At 48.0% G+C, this 16997-nt stretch overlaps 1 protein-coding gene across 8 annotated transcripts in view; it reads right to left on the bottom strand.

Annotated features, from left to right (window-relative positions):
* ATP2B4 (ATPase plasma membrane Ca2+ transporting 4) overlaps window positions 1-8805 on the bottom strand; it is a 166179-nt gene extending 157374 nt beyond the window's left edge. For 3 of the 8 annotated variants that reach the window (XM_060277065.2, XM_060277058.2, XM_035121392.3), the window contains exon 1: window positions 8634-8805. The gene's annotated coding sequence lies outside the window, so the exon portion shown is untranslated. Of the gene's footprint in view, window positions 1-7669; window positions 7946-8162 lie in introns of those variants that run through there. The other 5 variants (XM_060277059.2, XM_088673352.1, XM_060277060.2 and 2 more) reach the window with 3 other exon arrangements.
* Window positions 8806-16997: the final 8192 nt, after the last annotated feature.

Below are 16997 nucleotides of genomic sequence, written 5' to 3'. Positions count from 1 at the left end.
CCTTGAACCCCAACAACAGACTTAGTGAGACAAGACAGCAAGCAGGACAGTGAGAGCCCCTCCTCTGAAGAGGGTTCACAGCTACTATTATCAATAGGAGTAAAGCCATGCCTTTCAACCTTTGGTTAGACCACCTGCCCCGGTCCTTTAGATACCATGGATGTTTATGTCCTTTAGATACCATGGATGTCCTTTAGATACCATGGTCCTTTAGATACCATGGATGTCCTTTAGATACCAAACAGTGTTTGGCAAAAACAAAAACAGGAAGAAAGAAAACTACATCACTTGCTGAAAATGTTTTGCTTCACTAAGCATTTTAGACAATTGACTTGACTCAATGCTAGTTATTTGTTTTGTATTTTATGATCTTATAATGTTTTGTTTAATTGTATCACCATGATATTTTGATGGATATTTTTAAATACAGTATATAGTTTATAAATAAACTTATAATTAAAATAAACAAAATCTAGCTTGTAACATTGGTGTAACAAAGATGACCCAAAGGTTTCATAGCCATGTCAAAGGACTCTAAGATGCATGCACAGGCCAGCACTTGTTGACACATCACTTTCCCCTTTGCTGTTGTTCCATTGTTTATCATCATGCACTTCCATGACACATGATAAAGTGCATCCTTTGCATGCAGAGCAGTGCTGGGTTTAGGGTGGTATGGGCAGTTCCCCCGCGCAGGGCACCAAGCTGAGGGGGTGCAAAATTGAGAGCATGTGCACAATGAAAGTTCTTTGACAAACTTTGTTCCAAAAGGAATTATTGTGAAAATAATAATAAATATGTAGGGGTGTGCCACATTTTTTTCCTCACTAAAGTTTGCCCCTGTGCAGAAGTTCAGGTTCAATTTCTGGTACTATTTGACAAGGTAGCAAAAGACCCCAGCCTGAAATCCTGGGCGGTCACTCTCACAACATATTTGTGCTAGATGAATCAATGGTCTGGCTTGGCAGAAGACTTATTTTCTATGTTCTCCATGGAAGCAGTTTTCTAAAATAGTAGCTTTTTTATTGACTGCACATCCTCAGTATAATACAGAAGCAAGGCTTCAAAGTGGAAAGCTCATTCAAATGCCCCTTAGCTATGATGCTCCTCAGGCAAGTCAGACAGATAGTTCCCTCTCAATTGCATCTTAAGGTTGTGGTGAGGAGTGCGTGTCTGAGGTCCTTGAAGGAAGGATAGGATACTGTACTTAGAAAAAAAAATAAGTGGTGCATTTGAGGCACTCTTCTGAACACCTTGCCCCACAAAAGAGATGGGAAGGATCAAACTTCAGCAGTGCACATTAATTTTTTACTTCAAAAAAACAAAAACATAAAATCCACAAGACATTTGGGGCATTTTCAGACCATTATTATTTTCAGGTGGGACCCAGTAACTTTCTGCGCAACCTGAGGTTGAACAGGTGCTATTTCTCTACAATTTTTAAAAATAAATGTTTCACTAATTAAAGAGAAAGAATGGGATAAGGAATAAAGCAAGGCTTCCACCCAAGTCAGTCACTAAAACGGTACCTGTGCCATTTTGCATCTCATTGAGGCACATGCTTTTCTGTGGGAAAATTGATGCTTCAACAGAAAAAAAGTGGCATATTAGGGACTGTGCCTTCTCCCTGCTAATATCAGACTGTATACAGTATAAACAAGACAAAAACACCAGTTGCTGTTCTACAACCCTCGCACAGCCAGCCAGTTAACTATCCCCCAAAATGTGTGAATTGATGTCATAGTGACAGACACCCTACAACCAACTTTGTCAAGTGAATGTATGCATGGCATTTGAAATAGGAGGCCAGCTAAACACTCAATGCTGCACCAATAGCACACAGAAGGTTCACAGAAAGGTTTTCCAAACTGCCGTGCTTGGTATCTCTCTCACACAGATAGAATTGCAACATACAGTGAAGCTTATTGTTGTGCCACAGATCAAGGCAAAGAGTGCACCACTACGTTTGTTCTTGGCTCCCCTTGATGGCTTAACTCAGATTTCCCACAATGTAGTGAGAGACTTGAGATCTGAGCAGTTTCCACAGTTCTTCAAACAGAGGTGGAATCCCTTTTGTGGAGGGATGTCACACTCTCCTGGAAGAGAGAAAAAGTGGGCATCTGCGTTGCCCTGTAGGCTATCTGGGTGAATTTCAAAGCTCAAGTGTAAAATGGAGGGAAGTAAAATGTTAATCCCAGCTCACCAACACTCCACAGTCCTGGAAACACAGCTTGCTATTGTACCGGTATTTTCTTCAGAGGACTAAGGAGTTCTAACTTCAAAGCCATCTTATACTTCAGAGAATGACCCACTACCCATAGCGCTGCTGGTGTATTTCAAACCCAACCTATAAAACCTAAACCAAGGGAACCACAAGTTATATTCCATGCAGGCACTAGATGCAGAATATATACTTGTACAGATGCCTTTCCATTTCTACTGAGGAACTGCAGCTCCTGCTAGTTTTGCTACTGTGCTAGGCTATGAATATCCATGGGATCAGGCTGCAACATACAGGGTACAGTACATTCAGATGTGGGGAATATTGCATTAGTTTCCCTGGCTATGATGCTAGAGCTCTTGTCCCATTTTCTAATGTTCTTTCTGACCAATGTACCAGGAAGGACTGCCTCTCTCCATATGAACCTACCTGAACCCTGAGATCATAATCCAAGGCCCTTCTGAGGAACATAACAGACTGGCTGTCTTCTGCTGGCAGCTTGCTGATGGAGAATGTTATAAAATGATGGATTATAGCCAGACAAAACTTGACTATCAAAATCACTCTAGAGATAAGAGTGGGCCTTTTCTGCAGTGGCTCCGTTTGTGGAATGCTCCCTCTAGGGAGGTTCAGCAGGCGCCTTCATTATGCACCTTTAGACGCTAGTCAAAAATGTTCCTCTTCACCCAGGCCTTTGGCTGATTAACTTCCAATACACTTTTAAATGTGCTGTGGGAAGAGGGGTTATTTGTTTGGTCTGTTCTGGTTTTTATTATTTGTGTGTGTCTCTTATCTTGCATTTTTGTGTTATGAACCACCCTGGGCTCTACAAATGAAGGGTGGCATACAAATTTAAATAATAACAACCACAATGCTAGGGACCCAGGTGGCGCTGTGGTTAAACCACTAAGCCTAGGGCTTGCTGATCAGAAGGTTGGCGGTTCGAATCCCTGTGACGGGGTGAGCTCCCGTTGCTGGGTCCCAGCTCCTGCCAACCTAGCAGTTCGAAAGCACATCAAAATGCAAGTAGATAAATAGGAACCGCTACAGCGGGAAGGTAAACGGCGTTTCCATGTACTGCTCTGGTTTGCCAGAAGCGGCTTTGTCATGCTGGCCACATGACCTGAAAGCTATACGCCGGCTCCCTCGGCCAATAATGCGAGATGAGCGCGCAACCCCAGAGTCGGTCACGACTGGACCTAATGGTCAGGGGTCCCTTTACCTTTACCCACAATGCTAGATTTCATTCACACCAGTCAGTGTGGTGCGACAACAACATTGCACAATTCCCCCACTCTTCTTGCACATGCGTGCTTCCGTTCCCGCATGATAACAGTAGGAAAGAACAGTTCACATAGAGCCCCAGGTTTTATCATTTTAATCCTGCAATTACGAGGATTATGGAGGCTGCAAACAGACCCCCCCCCCGAATCAAGTAACATGGAAATGTTACATAAAACATGTGCTATGTTCCATTAGATTTCAGGAAGTGGCTTTTATGCCATGTGAAAGTTGAAATATAATGCAGAATTTAACACTTGGGGAAGCTTTGAGGAAATGGAATAAACTGTCATCTGAATGCAGCCAGAATCATCTGTACTCTGAGCATTCTAACTTGCAGGGAGTGGGAGGATTCCTTGCCCTTGGCTTGCTGACAAGTGGCTTTGCAGAAGACTGCTCAAATCCTTTCTGCTCACTATTTCACACCTTTACTTATGTCTAAAAATAACATTGCACGGAAGGGGTTTGCTTTGCTGTTTTGCATAGTGAATGAAAACAACAAGATGACATTTAGGAGATATTGTGCAGGTGGTGGGGATTCAATCCAGATATTCAACAATGCTCAGACCAACGCTTTCAGAGATAGTAAGAGATCATTCCCTCCCCAAACACAAACATTCATAGGTGTGTGGATGATGGGGCTTAGAGTATGATTCAACCTGATGTTGTGGGTTTCTGCCCCCTCCCTCCCTCCCTTCCTTAATATGACAGGCTGGTGCAAACAGGGAAGTAAAATTAATGAAACACATCAAAATCCCATTGAAAAGAAATTCAAGCAGCATTACCCTATAGAGAGCTGCAATTCAGCCCTGAGTCATACTTCACAACTAGATCTTCATATTGCAGAATAGCTTCAGCACCCCAAGTTTCCTCCAAGCCTTTAAGGCAACCAGCATCCTACACTCGAGTATTCAACATCCTCAGCTAATCAACCCTTTCTTGGCTCTCCTCCCAGCTCTGTCACTGCACCTCCATTCTGATTTTCTGACTTGTAATAGCCTTCATTTAATTCTAAGGCTAGATCTGCACTCTCTCTGGCTTGCGACAGCCTTCATTATTCCAGCCTTGCCCCACTGCACTCCAACTTTACCAGAATTAATGCCCCACTTTGGGAGAGGGCTGTGGTTTCATGATGCGAAATGCAACCTGCAAGAGGCTCCTTCTTCAATCCCTGAAAACTCCAGTTAAAAGAGCACAGGAGAGCCTGGGCGGGGAAGATCTCTGGAGGCTGGACACACCAACAATAGGACCGAGGCTCTCAAAAGGCAGCTCCATGTTATCTTTTTGTATTGTGCACACATTACTGCTTTCCCTCCCCTATCCTCCCTGCACAGGGAGTGGTGTTAGGTAGGGCTGAGCTACGCCATGCAAAGTACCATGGCTGCCCGTTAGCCTGAAGTCACACCAGGCAACAGAAACAGCTAAAAAGTAATCTTCCTGCACTTTTAGAGGGAGCGGAGATTTATTTTATTTGTTTTAGCTGCTGAACAAAGTCAAGCTGTAACACTTCTCTTCCCTGGGCTCTATTAAAGGCAGGCACTCCTAAGGCATGGTAAATGCGGCACACAGGTCTGAGATCAGAGATGGGGAACCTGCAGCTCTCCAGATCTAACACCCATCAGCTGAAGCTGGCGTGACCAATGGACAGGGATGGTGGATGCTGAAAGCCAGCAACACCTAGTGGAGGTTCCTCAAGAACAAGGCACACTCAGAAAGGAAATGGGAAGGGAGGCAACAGGAGGAACAAAAACCATTTTACCCCAGCAACAATTCACTAGCAGATGGGAGTTTCCCCCCAAATGAGGTTATGCTTTCCCCCCACCTGTCAGGAGACTGGCAAAAACTCAAGACAGGATTGCCTTGACGCTAATGGGGAGGGGGAGAACAGGGTGTGCTTCCATCTGCTACAGCCATTTGGCAGCCCTGATTACCAACTGTGTCAGACTGCAGGGGTTCTGCACAGCTACCCATAGGAGGAGTCCCTGGTGTCAGCTGCTCAGAGGGGGGAGGGAAGAGGAAGAGAAAGGGGAGGTCTCTGGGGAGTGTGGAAAACACCATTCAAAGACACACACACACCAGGATCCTATGCAAGAGTACTACAAAGTAATCCCAATGAGTTTAATTAGATTTGCTTCCAGGTAAATGTGTAAAGGATTGCAGCCTTAAACCTTCTGGGGTGGGGTGGGTGTGGAATTCTCTTAGTTACTTAAGGATGTGGCTACTGCCTCTAAGCCCCCTCCCCAAATCTTTGAATAAAGAAACATGGGGGGGGGACATTGACTCCATCATGCTTCCTGGGGGACACAGAAAAAAGAACGCCACTTGGAAATAAAAAGCATTGCTTCCATTTCCTCCGTTGTATATTGCCTCAAAAGACACACACAACGCATGCTAAAGGGAGACGTAGATTTTCTAATCGATGCGACTCTGAATAATGTGCGGCGGGGAGAGGTGAGTGTTAACTCCCCTCTCTGTGTGTGTGCGTCCGCCACACTAGCAACCCAAGCAGCGGGAGCGGAGAGACAGCCCAGCGTGGTTTGGGGCATGGGATGGGTGTGGAAGGCACACATTCCGCTGTATGCACGGGTGCATCGAAGCAGCGGAACAAGTTACACAAGCGTGCCCTTTCTCCTACTTTCTCGCACCACCACCGAACCTCACCTGCTGGCGCGCTATGCGGCCATGGCCCCCAACTTGTCCCCTCTCCCTTCCTTCTGGCATGCCCACTAACGCAAGCCCTCCCCGACTCGCCCGAACCACCCGGCCTCTGGTCCTGCAGAACCTTGACCCACCCACGCAGCGAGGGCGGGGAGTCTTCTTCCGCCGCTCCCCCGCACGAAGCCCACCCCCCTCCTCCTCGGCCGATCTCCGCAGTGGCAAGCAGCAGAACATTCCTCCAGGCGCCCCACTTTGCAACACACATTGCCAAACACTTAGAAAGACCTCCTCGGCTGGGCGGGCCGTGAAGAGGACCTGCGGTGGGAAGGAGGGGGCGGCCGGGCACGCTCTCCTCGTCCTGCCGCGCCCCTCGGAGGCGACCGATTAGCTGGCATTTTTCGAGCTCCCCCGCTCTCCCTCCTCCTCCTCCTCCTGCATCCGTCCGTCTGGCTTCCAGCAGTCCATTTGTCAGCGCCAAACAGGCGCCCCCGCCCCGCCAAGCAGCGAGGAGGGACCCAGCCAACACCCCCCCCCCCCACGCCGCTGTTTTCAAATTAAAACGCCTAAACGGTCGTCGTCGGTGACACACAGACCCAGTATTGTGCTCCAGACCTGGTAAATAATCAGGTTACTGTGCTAAAAGCCCAGGAGGCTGCACAAACACACACACACACCCCACGCAAACAAGGCTACAGGTTCGTATCTGGCATACTGAACTGCACAGACCTCTCGCGCTTTCCAACTTGCTTGCCATCTTCCCCTGCTTTTTATTTTTAAAGAAATACTGAACACCACCCAAGAGAGCGGGATCGGGACCCCATGTGCAAGGAAAGCGCTGCCCGGGAAGCGCCGACGCCCGCAGGGAGAGAGCGCGCTCGGGCTGCGCGCCCGCTCAACCCCGCGCGCCTTTTACTACAGATTGGCCAAGAGGTCGAGACTTTAGTTTTCTTTTACACCCCTTCCGCGCCCCCGCGATCCGCTGAATGAGTCTTTCTCTCACACTCCCCTCACACGGGAGATTGCTTCAGGAATTCAGCCCTCCTTCCCGCGCCTCCCACCCCCAGCCCGGCCTCTAACCACCACCTTTGCTAACAGAGGAGTGTTGTAATGTTGGGGGTGTAATCCTGAAACGACGATTCAGGAAGATAAGCCTGTCAGGCGCGGTTACACCGCCTGACAACATTTCTGCATGCAACAGAGTAGTAGTGGAAGGATTTCTCTTTTTTTTAAGTTCAGTTTCAACATCGCGGGGGAAGAAAGAGATAAAAGGCTGGGAAACAAGATATTCTGCACTCTTCTTTTTTTAAGGCAGTCTATGAACAAACCCACAGAGCAACCATATTACAGTTGTAAGCAAAACAAAAAACCCCACCATCAACAGGCATGCAGCTTTATTACAGCTACAGACAAGACGCCGACTATAATCGTTAATGGATTTCCGCAAACGCCCCGTTGCTCCGCACAAAAACACACTCTTAAAAGAAAAGAAAGCAAAAGCAACCAACTGACCTCAAGGAGCGCCCCGGATTTTCCATCGCTAAATTATAGGCGGACAAACTGTTGCTTTTATTATGCACGTTTGTATTACGAACCTCCCTGTGATTTCCGTATGAAGGGCGGCGTACAAATTCAATAGATAAATGAAAATCAACTCTGAAATACTCTCCCACCCCGCTTCCTGGGGGCTGCGCGAAAAACCGGCCAGACAGAGGATCTTCCCGGGCCTGATCGCTTCCCGGCGCCTCGCGATTCCCATGCAAAGCGGCGGCTCCTCCGCTCCGCCCCACCCAAATCTGCCTTCCTGCTCCATCTCCTCCCTCCTCCCAAGTTTGCTTCCTGCGGACCGAGCGCACCACGAGCGGGCATGGAAAATATGTTTGCAACACTTTTCCATCCTCTGCCTGTTCCCCCAGTCAGGCTGCGGGGGGGGGCGTCCCCCTCGCCAGGCCCTGGGGTGAACGCGAAAAGCGGGAGAAGGAGAGACCCGTAGGATGTGGCTTACTTTGGGCGCCCCTCTGTAAGCAAGCAGGCGGCGAGATTGCCGTGCCGGGTTCCTTTCCGAGAGCGGCGGGCTCCGGCCCCCGAGAACCCACCCAGCCACTCCAAGCGTGGCGGCTTCGGCTTGCTCGCAGCGTCCGCACCCGGATCCGCGACGGGCAGAGCAGCAGCGGCTTTGCGCGGCGCCGCAGACCAAAGCGGCTTCGCAGCTGCCTTTCCTCCGCCCCCAGCCAACCCGTCTTTCCCAGACTGGGAAAACCCCCTGGATTTCCAAAGGAGGGAGGGAGGGAGGAGGAGATCTGAAAGGGGTGGGGTGGGGGAGAGCCCTGGGAAACTCGATTCCGGATCCTGCCGGTCTCTCGCTCTTCCCGAAGTTTGGAGCGAGTCGGGATCCACCCCGGAGTGGCGGGAAACGGCCCCAGTCCAGACTGCGGGGATCTTGACAACTCGGCGCGCTTAGTGAGCAGACACGAACCTGCGGGAAGGCGGCTCCTCGGCGCGGTCTCCGCGTTGCCTCTTCGTCCCTTTTTAAAATCCAGCGTTTTGTGAGCCGAGTCCCTCCTGCTCCGAGCAGCGCGAGCTTAAGAAAATGCTCGTCATGGCAACGCCACTGCCTAGCCCGGCCAGACTCGCACCCCCCGCCCGCCCTTCTCCAAAGGAGGAGGGACTCTCTTAAGGTGGAGCAGGCGAAGCCCTGACGCCTCGGAGCTTTTTAAGGGGGAGGAAGGGAGATGCAGCTCCCAGAAGATCGCCGGAGGGGTTTTGCTCGCGCGTGCGACTCCCCCCACCCCTCCCCGCATGTAGGGAGACAGATAAAACTCTGAACAGGATCAATGGAGGGCTAGGGAGGAATAGGGAGAATCGGAGATGCCGGGCTGGTTTGCTTTTTCTTTTTCTTTTAATTGCACGCTGCTGCAGGCAATTATTAAACACCGCTGCTTTGGAAGAAAAGGCAGCTTTTAGAACAAAGTATCTCTCGATTGCGGCTGCTTTCTTTCCGCCCACCATGTTCCTTTCTCCCCGACCATCTAACTTAACCAGTAAACAAAATATCTATATAATGATCGCAAGAACATAACACAAAAGTGCATAGCTACGTTGTTATTTCTGCAAGGCTTTGGAAACAGTGACGGGGTTCTTAGAACTACTCTTGCATCGTAAAGTAGATCAGCCACCTGCGACGTCTAGACTTTGACCCAATTGCCATAGAGCACCTATCAGCCCGATATCCGTGGATCCTACTTGGAAGAGACCCATTGAAATTAATAGACATTTACTGGCTCATATCCATTAATTTTAATGGCCCTAATCTGAGTAGGAGGCAGAGACGTGTTTTTTGTTTCCATTTTGTAGACAATTTTGTAAATCGTTGAATAGTATAAAAATGTAATATCCTAATCAAATAGATTTGAGTTGGGTTGCACTTCTAAATAATGATTCTATGCTTTGAAAGTTACAGAAACTTTTGTCCTTTCTATTAATGGGGGGGGAGCAAAGGAGGTCCCTGCATTCTTCCCTCTTAAAGTGATACAATTACAGTGATACCTTGGTTCTCAAACTTAATCCATTCTGGGAGTCTGTTCGATTCCCGAAACCGTTCAAAAACCAAGGCGCACCTTCTGACCAGCTGCAGCAGCTTCCTGCACTCAATCGAAAGCTGCGGAAGCCACGTTGGACGTTCCACTTCCGAAAAATGTTCGCAAACTGGAACACTTACTTCCGGGTTTATGGCAATTTGTTCAACAACTACCAGTAAGCCATTTGGGAACCAAGGTGCCACTGTAATTATTTTTGCCTGCCTAGGCTGATACCTAGGACTGCTACTGTGAAAAAAGCAGAAGTGGGTCTCTGGTTAAGGTGGAGCTTCTATAATAGCTGCCAGGCAAGTGGGTTGCTGTTGCTTACTGGGAGGGAGAGGGGAAGAGCGGAAGGCAGTGGGGAGGCTGGCACAGTGAAACTGCACTAGCAGAGCCAATCTGGTACTGCTGCTGGTGCACTTGCACCACGCTAACTCCCCTCCACCTTGCCCCTCCATCCAGTCAATTCACTTGTCGGGCAGCTAGCCCCACCCAACTCACTTGTAGAGAGATCACCACAGCAGATCCTATGGCGGGGTGGGGAACTTGGGGTTGGGAAACAAATGCAGCCCCCCCCCGGCCTATCTATGTGGCTTTTTGGATTCTTTCTCAGGCCACATCCTTATTATTATTAAGCCACATTCAGACAGGAAGGGCACACATCCTTAGCAAGACCAGGATCTGCAAAACAGAATACCCAGGCTTTTTTTTTGAAGATTGTGAGAGGCTCAAGTACTGAATATTCATTTGAGTTCCTCCCGCTCTGCTCCCTGCTTGCCTATTCCCAAGCTTTCTTCTCACTGCTGCACCCAGTGTCAATGTCAATTTTTGCTCAGTTGAAATGTACTGCTTGTAAGTGTTGGTGTGTCCCACTCCATGTGTGAGGCCTGGAGCAATTGACCTCCATTAATAAAAGTCTGATAACAGTACAGCAATTATAGGAGGTGGAGATTTTGTTACCCTGAGCTTCCAGAATGGGGTGGCTACAAATTCAAATAAGCTGTTAAATAAAACCTGCTGGGGGGGGGGGCGTGATCAAGAGGTACAACTAACAGATTGCTTCAACTACCTCTATAACCCCTTCTACTTTTGGCCACTTCTGCCTACCATTCCAATGCACAAATAACATATACCGGTAGTCCCAATTGCCATTGATTCTTCAGGTGCATTGTACCAGTACTTGCTAAGAGACAGAGTTGTGAATCAGGAAGTCCACAGTGTGAATCTTGCCTATGCCATTAACACATTAGGTGACCTTGGGCAAGCCATGCTCTCTCAGCCACAGTGTCCCCATCTGCAATATGGGAGTATTTGACTAAACTAACAGAGTTGTTCATTAATTTAATTTAATTTAATTTAATGAGTCATGTTAGGGGAAAATGTGGAGTATAAATTAAAAATAATAATAATAACAGTAATAATAGCAATAATTATTTTATTTACAAATTTAGATCTTACTTTTCATGTACAGTAGTTCTTAAAGCATCTTATAGCAGTAAAATATACAAAATTTAAAACATTGCTTAAACCTCCTAAATTTAAAATCTCATGGAATTAATATGTAAAAAAGGGAGAGAAGCATTCAGGGTGCAAAGCCCTCTTGACTAGGCACCTGAAACTCAGTAGGGATGGAATCTGTCTTGTAGGTGGGATTTCCATTCCAATGGGGCCACAACACTAACTCTTGTAAGGATTACAGCTGGATAATGCATGTGAAGCACTTTGAACACTTGAAAGCACTGTACAAATGTTAAGTTTCTTATTATCCTCTCCCTCGTCTAGCCCCCTAAAATTTCCTTTAGATGGCCACTCTTCTCCTGAAGTATATTGTAACCATGGGGTTAGGGAGAATCCATATCAGGTTTAAGGTGGGGCAAAGGAAATATCCCATCCTAGTCCTCCTGATAGGGATAGGGATTTACTTAAGATCTCTCCTCATTCAGGAGGGGCGGCAAGCAAGGGGGCGTGTATCGGCCCCCTGCTTCAGCCTGTCCCTGCTGCCGCGCCAAGCCTCTGGCTGGCCAATAGGGCCGGGCCAGGGGCGGGGTTAGCAGGCATTTAAACCGGAGCGGCAGCAGCTGAATCCTCCTTTCTGCTGCTGCATCCCGACGGATCTCCTGCCCACCCTCCCTTTAGGTCTTCCCTTTGTGTGTGTGCTTTGACCTTGCTATGGACTTCGGTTGGTTGCCTTGGTTGCCCAAGGGGCCTGGTAGGAGTTTTTTTTAATCCATTTGGCTAATTGGCCCTGGCCTCTTGGTTTTTTCGCCTACCTCATAGCAATTCGTCACAACTTCTTTCGGTATTTGGCGGTTAGGCATTGGAATATGGAGTTATCTGGTGAGTTTGAGGACTGGGTGTGGCTATCATCCAACCCTCCTCTTATAGGGGTATCCCCTTAAGGGATCCGGCGGTCGTGGATCCCGTCCGATGCCCTGCTGGGGCTAGGGCCATGGCACGACCCCCGGTGGCACCAGGGGGAGCTTTCAGTTGTATTTGCATCAACAGGCTCCTCCCTCAGGGTGTTAACCTTATATGACCCTCCGCTGAGTGGGGTGGAGTCATGCTTGCTAGGGTGCCTAAGCCAATACCTCTCACTTGCTCTAACCAATAAAGTTGTGGCCTTATTTTACCCATTAACTCAAATCCATGTGTCACCGTGTCTTTATTTCTCATGGGCGGCGGGTCCTCGAACCGCAAAAAACAATGCACAACTGTTACCAGTAATTGCCTGCTTATCCTCCTAACTAGTGTGGCCTGAGACCCCCACAGATCACTCATCATTGCTGCCCTGTCTTCTCTCTCATACACACATGCAGATATCTCTCCACAAAAGGGGGTGAGTGGTAGGCCTTCTACAAGTCAACTAAAATGCACTACCACCCTTGTAGCAACAACTGTCCAGTTCCTCCTCAGCCTAATACGCATTCATGACTCAGATGGTGGTGGGTACCATGACCACTGTCTCAGGGGCAGAGCTCATAGGAAAGCCCAGAGCAACAGTCTTGTTGCCAAGGTGGAGCTTGTGCTGAGCAAGATCAGGGACTCTCAAAGCCACTTTTGCCTGAGACATTAGGGTGTGCCTGGGCACACCCAGCACGCTCTGTATGCATGCCTATTTTTAAAATGGGCCGCGTGAGTTTGAAATCTAGAAGTTACCAGAGCATGGAATACAGTAGCCAAGTCATCTCTCTCCTAAAGGCACCTTAGCTGGAGAACCAGCAGGAATTGGAGACAGGCAGGAAATCCCACATGTTCCACTCCCCTTCTGCTACATTAACAGAGCAATTTAAAATCCTTGTCCACAATCCTGGAGTGCTCCAGTTGGAGAACAGCCTTTACCAAAGGTGTCGTGGGCTTTGAAGACACTCGAACTCAGGAAGCAAGGGAGAAACGTGCTAAGAGGAAGGCACGCTTGGCAAATCCACATCGTGATCAACTCCCACCCAGAAACCAATATCCCCACTGTGGAAGGACGTGTAGATCCAGAATTGGCCTCCACAGTCACTCATGGACTCATTGTTAAAACCGTGTTTATGGAAGACAATCTTATTCGGCTACGAGTGATCGCCGAAGAAGAAAAGAGGTTTCGCCGAAGAAGAAGAAAAGAGCTTTTACTGGCAGAGGAGCTCTACTAGCAATGGGGGAGCCCCACTGGCTGGAAAGGGAAACCATACAGGGGGGTTACCTCCACAGCAGCCAGTGAACCCCCTCCCCCCATGGCACTTTTTGAGGGCATGGTGAGGGGAGACCTGAGGGAGATAGCTCAGTTAGTAGAGCAGGAGACTTTTCATCTGAGGGTCATGGGTCCGAGCCTCACATTGGACAGAATATTCCTGCATTGCAAGGAGTCCAAGGACCTTGGTGATCCCATCTAACTCTACAGTTCTATAGTTCTATGATTCTGCCATCATATAACAGCAATAGGCATGATCCTGGCCTCTTGCTTTGCTGGGAGTTGGTGAAGGAAAGAGGCATTATTTTGCTCCTTCCCCCCTGATTGGTTCAAAAGGTGGTGCTGTGCAAGGGGCAGTGGCTACAGTCCTCCCTCAAGCCCCACCACTGCTGGCCAGGGTTACAGCCTGCAGTAGCTAAGGATTTGCCCTTTCGTGACACCTAAAGTCAGATGCCCGAGACTGTTGCCTCACTCTGCCAACAGTAGAGCCGGATTAGCTGAGTATATTTCCATTAGATCAGTCACCTGCTAGTTCACTATATTTAACATATTAGAACTTCCACTTGAGATATTTCCTGAAAGTTGAAGATGAAGATTTCCATGGGAAATAATGCGAAACTTTGGGAAATATTACTTTCCCGAGGTAGTGGTCCATGAGGTAGGGCCCTCCAGGCACCGGTATCATTGTAGCTTGCCTGGAGGAGGGGGGAGGCATGGTGGTAGCAAGGTCGGGGCTGCATGGTCACCTCAGTGAGAGGGCCAGATTACTTCTGCTCAGCCCTGACCTCACCACTGCCCTGCACATCCCCACCAGCTCCAGTGATGCTGGTGTTGGGGGATGGCTCCGCCCACAACACATGGGCCACATTTGTAATTTATGCGTCAGTAGATTCCATTTTGAGCACCATTTGGTGGAAAGGTAGAATCAGTGGCACAGTAGAGCAGGAAGGGGGGGTTAGGGCAGGTGAGAAGTGAACTTCTTAATTTCATCTGCCAGAGTGCCAGGGGAAATGGTGTCATCTGCTGGGGCACTTGGGTAACTGGGGGGCATATTATGAAAGACACCTGAAATCCAGCTTTTGCTTAGAAGACTGGTAGCCTGTACCTGAGATTCTGTACATATCTTTTTTCATTCTCCATGTTTTTCTTGCTGCTGCCACTTACCCCAAAATACCTCAAGTCAACTTTTTGCCTGGTCTCTTCCCAATTGCCTCAAAATGTCCTTATCAAAAACATTTGTTGCTCCATACACTTTTGCCTCTCAACCTTCCCACCTCTGGCACATGGCCCTTGGGCTGAAAAAACATCCCCTGTTGTCAGTACCATTTTTCTAGAAAAAGAGGTGCCAGAACTCACCACGAACACCTCCCTTGTTCTCTTAGGATGGGAATGTCCCCCACTTGAGAGGTGCTGGAATCCATCTGAGAAGTGCTGGGACTGAGTTCTGCCTGAAAAAAGCCCTGCCTGTTGTAAACTTCCTTGAGGATGTTCTGAAAGACACAAGAAAAAACATGTTTTCTATTCAGATGTGACCTAGAAATGTTGGTGTTCTTTCCAAGCTGGTTATGCCTTAGATGAGCCTTGCCAGACCTAGTCCAGCCTCTTGTTTCCTACAATGGCCAATCAAATGCTTCCGAGAAGACATCAAGATGACAACAATCATCTACTGCTGTTGTTCCCCAGGGAATGGTATTTAGTCCTGGAGACAGTGCAGCCATCATGACCAGTAGCTATTGGCAGCTTTATCCTCTGGGAGCAGCCCAAAACATTTTGCTGCCCGAGGCAAGGAAGCTGCTGGACTTGCAGCTGAATCATACTTCTGAAACGGTGATAGGACAGCATCTTCCACCACACAGGCAGCAGGAGGTTAGCTTAGGATACCCAACTATGTCCTGCAATGCCTCACCATCACTCCCTGACCTAACCATCGTCCACCTGCCTCACTCTGCTTAATGATATGCCATGCTTATATCCACCACAGGCCTTTGAGAAGTCAGGGATATTAGGCCATAGCTGCCAAGTTATCCCTTTTTTACAGGGATTTCCCCTTATGCTGAATAGGCTTCCTCGCGAGAAAAGGGAAAACTTGGCAGCTATGTATTAGGCCACATTCACTGTGATACCGCTTCAAGCAGTCATGGCTTCCCCCAAAGAATCGTGGGAGCTGTAGTTTGCTAAGCATCCTGAGAACTGTTAGGAAGGCCTTACAGTTCTCAGGGTGGTTTTAACAATCAACCCTTCTTCATGGGGAACTGTGGAAATAGTAGCTCTGTGAGGAGAAGAGCAGTCTTCTAACTACTCTCTAATCCCCTTAACAAGCTACAGCTCCCAGAATTCTTTGGGGGAAGCCAGAACTGTTTAAAGTGTTTAAATGCATGGTGCAAATGGGGCATCAGTTTTGCACACCACCCATTTTCTGTCCATCACTGCCCAGGACTTCATTCATTTTATTTATTTATTTAAATATTTATTTATTCATAGTTGCATTATAAAAATAATATCACAGTGGTTTACGACAATATAAAAACACGAAACCAAACAATGACAGCAAAAAAATATGTTAAAAGCAAAAAGAAATTGAAAACAAGAAAGTTACTCCAAGTTACCCGACACTTCCAGAAAGATAAGGGGCCATCTTGCCCAATTTGCTAGAGGGCCCCCAAAATATGGAACTGGTCCTTTGTACAGGGATGGACTTTGGTCTTTCAAATTCCAGTGGTGTCCTGTGTGAGCCAAAATTTGGCGCCCCCTGCTTCTCACCTTCCATCCTACTCAGTTCACTACATCACAGTTGCGGTGCCCTACAGTGCCCCCTAGGTTTGGTGCCCAGTGCCATGGAACTGGTCGCCCTGCCCAAAATTTGCCTCTGCTTTGTGTTTTTTTAAATGTATATCTTCAGAACATAAGGCGAGCTCTGCTGTATAAAGAGACAAAGGCCCATCTAGTCTACCATCCTTTCCTCACAGTGGCCAACCAAATGCCTACAGGAAGCCCCCAAGCAAGAGCTGAGTGCAATACCACTCTCCCTTCCTGTTCAGAAGCATTACAGCCCCTTCCTATTCAGGCATTACTCTCCCTTCCTATTCAGAAGCATTACAGCCCCTAACAGTGAAAGTAGAATCTAATGGCAAGGAGGTACTTTGCCTTTAAGTTCAAGATGGTCACAGTGGCTTATGAGAAGTACTGCCTCAGGGGAGCCTTGCTGATCCATCAGCCTGTACTGACTTGCTGGTAAACTATCTGAAAAGTTTGCGCTGATCAAACTTTCCCAGTCTATCAGAGACATGCAGTCCCCTTGTTTATTGCATGTATGCTCCTGGCAATCAGAATATGCCACCCTGACCCACACATTCCATAGACACTCCTTTGTCCTTTCTAGACACTCCTTTGTCCTTTCTTCTCCTGATGACTAAGTTCAGGTCACACAGAATGAGAATGGCATCATATGATGTCCGTTTCCATTCAGGCCTTGGGTGTGTGAAGTTTGCGTTCCGAGGGATCACAAGTTAGCAAAGAGTGGGTGGCCTTGTGTCCTATTGCGTAAGGCTGAGTGATCAGAGGCACAGTTTGAGCCAGCTTTTCCCTTCAC

The sequence above is a fragment of the Zootoca vivipara genome, chromosome 7 (assembly GCF_965207765.1).
Source record: "Zootoca vivipara chromosome 7, rZooViv2.hap1.1, whole genome shotgun sequence".
In the NCBI taxonomy this organism is placed as follows: Eukaryota; Metazoa; Chordata; class Lepidosauria; order Squamata; family Lacertidae; genus Zootoca; species Zootoca vivipara.
The sequence above is the reverse complement of the archived record's forward strand: the minus strand, read 5'-3'. Positions and strand labels throughout refer to the sequence as shown.